This window comes from Drosophila sechellia, chromosome 3L, assembly GCF_004382195.2.
Source record: "Drosophila sechellia strain sech25 chromosome 3L, ASM438219v1, whole genome shotgun sequence".
NCBI classification, from domain to species: Eukaryota; Metazoa; Arthropoda; class Insecta; order Diptera; family Drosophilidae; genus Drosophila; species Drosophila sechellia.
The window spans coordinates 10016728-10023871 of record NC_045951.1 but is presented as its reverse complement, the minus strand read 5'-3'; positions in this window follow the sequence as shown (position 1 = coordinate 10023871).

Genomic DNA, 7144 nt, shown 5'->3' with positions numbered 1-7144 from the left:
ATCGCCAGTGTAAACACGCATCGGTTTGCGTGCCAAACACACGTACGCAGCCAAAGTCCTTTCGCTAATCACCGATCAACTGACCAACTGGCTGACTTATGGAATGCACCGAAAAAAATAATGCGTAGATATCCCTATTGAAAATAAATAATAGTTTGTTTAAAGTAGTTTTATCTAATGAAAATAGTATCCTATCAACGAAAAACCTTTTACTGAAAATTTCTGATAAACTTAAAGGTAAATAAATAACTTTTAAATAAATTTTAAAAAATATTCCTATGCCATTTTAGTATTTTAGATGCTTACAATATCTTTTTCCATGTGCCAAAAAATTGGCGTTAGGATTCGCACGGCTGGACAAACAAAGTGGTTGGATCCCGCCAAGCAGGAAACAGAACACTGGCCAAGTAAAGAATGCTGTAGCAGTTATAAAACCCCTTGACCACTGCAAATTCCTTCCCTTCAAATTATGTGTAATTAGACTTGAAGTCGTTGTCTTCGACTGCTGAGAAACGAGATCGGGAGTCGAGCTTTTATGTACTTGGCGCTTCCTGTGGCAAGTGTAAAAGTGAAAGTACCCATCAGAAGGGGCATACAACTGGTTCTCAGTCATCAAAAGGGAACTGAACTGAACCTGGTTGAAGTTATTTCGCGAACTGAGTTGTTATTTTATAATTAGTGGGCTTATGGCGCTTTAAGTGATTTTACAGAAGATAGCCACTGTTTAAGGAGAAACCTTTAAAGAAGAAGGAAGAACCATCAGCTTGTAAGCCTCGTTCATAATTATATGAATCTGTTTCTACCAATTATAACAAGTTTATTAATCTATTTGTTACCGACATGGGCTATGATTTGATATCACTTGATCTGGTTCTCCCCTTCATTAATTAATTTTAAATGAATTTTTGCAAAATTCTGCATGTTTCAAAGTGTTTTTCCATAAGAACATTCTCCATTGTTGTGCAAGAAGTTCACTTTCATGTCTTCGCAACATAAAGACGCATTCGTATTAAACCTGAGGCGATTCGAGAAACTGCAACTTTCATGTAGTGTTCGCGTTCTAATTACAATGTTTGGAGGTATGGTTACACACACGCAACGTATGCAAATTCCCGCATCGTTATGTCTTCATAAAGATGGCAATCAGGCTAAAAGCTGCTAGCCAGAGCCATGTAAACTGGGCCAACACAACACCCGACCATTAACCACTAATAATAACAGCTCACAAGGATTGGACTGGGGGGATGGGGTGTAATGCATGTTATTAACAATATTTTTAAATGCACTGTGCGCACTGGCGACACTTTGCATGATTTTCTGCTCGACTGGCTGGCTAAGTGGGACCGAAAGGGTTAAGTTAATGGCCCTCGATGCAGCCGTCGGTCGGCCAAACGATCTGTTAATAAACACCTTCCCAGTGCTCATGCTGCGGCAACTTGCACTTGAGTTTCTGCCCACATACTTCAGATGTATGTGCATTATTTTAATGACAGCCTCAGCTTTTTTTTCCTTTTTTTTCCCACTGACGCACGCCTCAGACATTAAAACCGACAACGAGGAGAACAACGACAACGACATCCATGATGACAGCTCTGGACTTCGCCGAAAATGTGAAGGACAACATCGCTGGGGCACTTGGGCACTTCTTTTACCTCCTTTTTTACTTCTTGGTAATTGCAGGGAGACATTCACCGCGAAAAGGGGGGATTTCGGTACAAACTCAATGAACGGTGTGTTTTGTGTGTCACTCGATCGAAAGTTGTTGCTCCAATGCTCCCGAAAATTAAGTAGGCTGCACGCACGCGGTCTCATTATTGGGTCAACAAACTGGCTCGATGATGGATCGATTGCGTATGCCATTAAGTCTACAGACAAGTGCAAAATAGTAGAGAAACTAACTCGATCAATTATGAATATAAATTCTAAATTCAAATCTATTCAATACTGTGAAATTACCCTTTTAAAGGTTTATATTGTTATTATGATTAGATGCTTCAAAAATATTAAAACTTAATACATTTCAAATGCGCTGCTATTAAAGTATTACCCATTTCTGTATAAATATTCCACTTGGATACCAAAAGAGCAAGACATGCAAATGGCAATTGCGAAAATGCAGTTGTTGATTTTGGCTTAATAAGTTTGTAGTTGACCGTAATCATATAGTACGCCCCAGCTGTCCTACGTTGTACACCATATAAAGGCGAAACACCAAATTATTGGATGTTATGCCCTAAGCAGAATCGCATAGTTTGACAAGCACTGGGTGCCACTTTACGCTAGAGGGCGCTGTCAAAGAGTTGAAATTAGGGGTTGCTCAAAAGCGATTGGAAGATCAATAACTAATTGGAATTGAAGAGAGCAAAGGAAAAAAAGTCGAAGGATGGCGGGATCAAATTCAAATGACTAGCTCACCTTGGGCTGCTCGTCTGACCCATGACCTCATACAATTTCACGGCTCAGTAAGCCAGCAACAGACAGAAGGATAAACAGAAGGACAAACACGCATTATCCCATGCTCGGCTCCAATTTCGAAAAGCCATTAAAAGACCCCGGGGCAGAACCAGTCAGTCACTCAGGACGTAGCAAACAAGCAAACTAAGCGTAGCCAAGCCCCCGGGCAGAAAGGACCTCGTATACTCTATACTCGTCTATGTTGGACAACCCTTTCCCCCGGTCTCAAAAACACTACCCGTGTTTGCCAACCTCCCCGACTCATCCACAGCATCCTCGGTAGCCTCACCATCCCCGGCTTCCTGTCAAATCGTCATGATTTAATGAAAAAATCAAGTGAAAAAAACTTATTTGCATAGGGATATAATTTAGCATTAAACGGGCATGGAAAAAAAAGGATTTTCAGTCGAGATTTCGTTTAGTTTTTTTCCCTATTCCCAGTTTTTTTCTTCGTTTATTATTCGTGTGATAGGAAATGGCTCTTTGCTATCTGTTTGTCTGAGATTAATATGCCGTGCATCTGTCGGTTTGTTTCTGCCACCGTTTGTCCCATAGATCTCTAGGCTGTCAGTCGGCTTTCAGTTTCTGGTTTATCGTTTTTTTGGGTTTTTGTGTTTTGAACGATGGTTGGAAATTAGCATGGATACGATTTCACTTTTCCCTCTTCTTCCCCGATTTTGGCTCGCTTTTTGGGCCTGTCTGTTTGCTGTAATCGATAGGATTGAGTCTCGCTGGTGAAACGAGGCGAAAAAATGGTTTGATCAAGATTTTTAAAAACCTAGTTATGATATCTGCTATCATTTTTATTTAAGGAATCTAAGAATGTTACACAATTTTTATATTGGCTTGATTTGAGTACAGTTTTTATCCGTTAGTTAAGTTTTTGGATGGTCTTTTTAATTTGGGGGTGAAACAAATGCTAGTTTTTGTATATGAATCAGATACAAAAGAAATAAATGGTTAATATGGACATTATTTTCTCTTTTACCTTACTTACCATCAATCCAACCAAATCGCCTTGGCCACAAATCCTTTAGCCCATGTTCTGTCTCATTCTTAAGCCCGCTTCCCAAATCAGATTTTTTTACGCTGCCCAACAAAGTTAAGCTGCCAACTGAAATATTTATTAGAACTTAAATTGCCTTCTAATTACAGTAGACGCCTTTGAATTAGCATTTCTATCGCGTTTTCCTCACCTGTAGTGCGGTGGGTCGTCCAAAATGTGGCCCATCCCAACCAATCCCATTCCCCCAGTAATTCCAGCTTAATTCTGGGGTAAAAATAACATGCAATGGCGGGGCATTTACATAAGAAATTGGCTTGTAGAATTAATCCGCAATAAGCTCGCAGCGCGACGTAGAAATTACCGTATTAGAAAGCAATTAGCATTTGAATCTTTTACACTTGCGCCCACTCAAGACAATGCCCTCTGCGGGGGGCGTGGCATCTTGGGCGGACATTATCTATCGTATACCTTCTCAAGACTTACCTTCGGATTGCAAGTCCACTGAATCTGCTCGGTCTGGGCAGTGGGGAAATTAAATTTCCGTTAAGTTTGACGCTGACGTTTGGCGGCGATTGGAAATTAAATTTACTGAGACTTCGGCGTGGCAATAAAAAATTCAAGTACACAGAGAAAAGTTAAAGATTTGTGTATTTCAAGATCAATCACACTTTTTGAGATAGTTGTATCTTCTAATAGTTTATGCTCACAGCATAATATATTTTTATACATATTTATAAAAAAGTTAAAATTAAATCAAATTAATTTAATCAAAATAACCACAAGTTACTATAAACACCTAACTTAAGAAACAGTTTAGAAGTTTTACATGTTTTTTCTCCGCGCCAAATCAGCGATGTTGGCCTGCGATGGTAAACAAATGCGCTTGGAAGCCATTAAAAATTATCATTTGCGCATATTGATTAGGACAACGAAGCTCCTGAGACATTGGATTAGGCGGGCATCGATGTGGGAGAGGGCGGTGGGTGGTTCAAGATGGGTGGATGTCCCGAGTGGCAGTTGCTGTTTCTGTTTTGCTGCCAGGGAAAACAAATATCGATTCCATCCCTTAAGCCCTGGCACCCGCACCCACACCCACATCACCCTCAATGGCTGCCAAACAAAGGAAGTGAACGGTGGAAAAAAAAAGCCGGAGAGGAAAAAATCCACCCACCCACGATTGAATTCCACCCCTCGCGGGCGAGTTTCCACCCCCACCCACCGGCTGACAACGCCAGACGACGCTGACGAAGTTGACTCCGGTTTTTAGGACTCTGGGAAGCCAGGAGTGCAAAACTGCAGGACTCCAGGACTTCTGGGCTCATCCAAGCAGCGCAGAGCAACCATTAAAATTTCGAAAATCCATCATTGGAAAAATGGTCGAAAAAAAGCTGAGCAACAACAAGAACAACAACGCACCACTTCCGGGCCATGTTTTTTTTTACTCTCTTGTATTTTATATGTTTTTTGCCATGGCTTTATTGAGGGTGGCGAAAATGTCGATTTAATTTTCAATATTCATAAATTTATGTGTGCGTTTTACTCTGTATGTGTGTTCTTTTCAGTTTTCTCTTCCTTTTTCGCCGACGGCGTGTGAGTCCGGCCAAAAGTGATTTGATTTTCTAATTTGCAACGAATTTTGGCCCTCTAACAGGCAACCGACCCACCCACATGTCTGGCCATGCCAACCGCCCAACTCCCCCCCTTTTTTCGCTGGGGCAGCCATGTAAACACAAATCCAATCAAATAAACGAAATTAAGTGCCACGTTGATTGGAGGCAAATCTGTTTTTCAGCCTCAATGATGACAATCAAGCGGAGTTGGCAATGCCAAAAGGGAAATACTCAAATTCGAAATCAAATTCAAAATCCGAAAAAAGCTGGCAAAAAAGGCAGATAGATTTTTCCGCTAACGCAGCGAAAAGCAAATATTACTTTTCTGCTGGAAATATGCCACACAAATTTGCATTAGGCACCTGTAATTTCCACGGAGCCCACAGGTCTTGCGGCAATTTCCCTGTGGCAAAATCTTATCCCTAGTGGCAACCAGGGACTGGGAGGATATTTTATATTTTGATTGTTATTTGTGGGGACAGTAAAAAAGCCAACAATGTGAGGTGCGTTCGGCTTGGCCAACTGTTGTGGCTTGGCCCAAAACTCCCCCCCAAACGCCATTCCATAAATCCAAAAAACGCCCACAGAAGGCGGGACACTGGCTTTTATTACAAGTTTTCCGGGCAAGGTGGCCCACTGAGAGATAGAGGGAAAAGTGCGGTCCTGGCGAGTGGGGAGATTGAATGTGAAATATTTTTAAAAACCAATTTCGTTGAGCCTGGGCCCCAGCAACGCACGATGGCAATTGGGAATGGGGCTCTTGGAGTTCCCATAAAAGAAATTGTTTTTATGAATTTCATTGAAACGAGCCGAAAACAAAGGCAGCCGCCAGTTGAAGTCTAAGTTAAAGAGAGATTCCTTGAAAGCACAATGAAATACAAGAAAGAAGCTCACAAATAATTGCTACACAAAGAAAATTTTCGCTTTGTAACGCTGAAACTCGTATATCCAGACCTTAAATTGTCAAAATCATCATCAAGCTGTATTTAATAATAAGATAATATTTTTGAAATCGCTGAGGATATTAAATTTGAACAAATTTTCCTAAATTTGTCTACCAAGAACCATAATCCTTTCTCAATTTTCATACCGCAACACCAGTTAATCAAAAGTCATTAATAGAAAGCGAGAAAGTAATTAGGGCCCATTAATGTGGCTTGTTTACTTTTGTAATCCCGGCTGTCATAACTTCACCTCATAATTAGTAGAGCCAGCGGAAATTGGCATACTTTTAACCCTCGACCCCGGAGAAAGAAGGGGATTGGCACACAAAGCGAAAGGTGAAAGTGAAATGGCAAACACGACCAACAAACAACAATGGGAATTAGCAAACATGACAATGATAATGCCAGTGACAAAAGGGGAGTGCGACCCCTGAAAATCGATTCGATTTTGCGACTTAATTGCTTTGACATTTGACTCTGGCAATTTTGCAAATCTCTTGCAAATCGATCAGGGGTAGATCAATGGAGGGGTGCGGATTAGGGGTTTATGGAATTGGCAAATTGTCTGGGCGTCAACAGATTGATTTGTGGGGACTTCGAACCTGTTGATGAAAGTGCAAAATGCTTACTATGATTTAAAAAAAAAAAAAAATGAAAAGCACAAAAAGTTTCGGAAAGCAGCTGCCAGGAAGAGGATCCTTGTCTGGCAGGACTATAATTTTCGGCCTGGGAGTTTCTCACGGGCCTTTTCACTTGCATTATGCATGAGATTTGCCGGAGATTTCTGGAGAGGCTGAAAAAAAGTGCCCACCCCTCGATCCTGAATCCTTTGAACGTGCCTGTCGCCTCTTTTGTGTCCTCTTCGCCGGGCTGCGTGACAGGAAGCAAATGTCCTGTTGTGTCACTCATATGCAAATTGCCCGGCATCCGTGTTTTTCTTTTTATTATTTCTTATTATTTTTTTATTTCATACCTTCATACCAGCTCCATCTGCGTCTTATTAATTAGAATAATAATTAATAAGGCAACTCCTCGACGGCGGAGCACGTGTAAAGAAGCTCAACCCTTCGGGGCACCGGCATAAATTAGTTGCCTCATTGCCAGGACCTTTTAAGGATATACGTATTACA